The sequence below is a fragment of the Poecilia latipinna genome, unplaced genomic scaffold, assembly GCF_001443285.1.
Source record: "Poecilia latipinna isolate Pla-1442-1.1 unplaced genomic scaffold, P_latipinna-1.0 Scaffold6056, whole genome shotgun sequence".
In the NCBI taxonomy this organism is placed as follows: Eukaryota; Metazoa; Chordata; class Actinopteri; order Cyprinodontiformes; family Poeciliidae; genus Poecilia; species Poecilia latipinna.
The window spans coordinates 14521-14790 of record NW_015118672.1 but is presented as its reverse complement, the minus strand read 5'-3'; positions in this window follow the sequence as shown (position 1 = coordinate 14790).

The following is a 270-nucleotide window of genomic DNA, read 5'->3' as shown; positions in this document are numbered from 1 at the left end:
TGAACTCTCACCAAAATAACTATTCGGGTTACATGTACAAGGTTGGGACTTGTTTCTCAACCTTGTACATGTCTCAGACTGTCTCAGTCATTGTTTTGGACTCTTTATCCTGGTATAAACTCATGTGTGTCTCTGCCTGGCAGAGCTTTTCATCCAGACCTGCTTCATCACTGATTGTCCTACAAGCTCTGAGTTCTGCACAATTCACAAATAAACCTGATTGAGTGATTTCACCTGAACACAGCTTGGTGATCATTTTTTCCACAACAC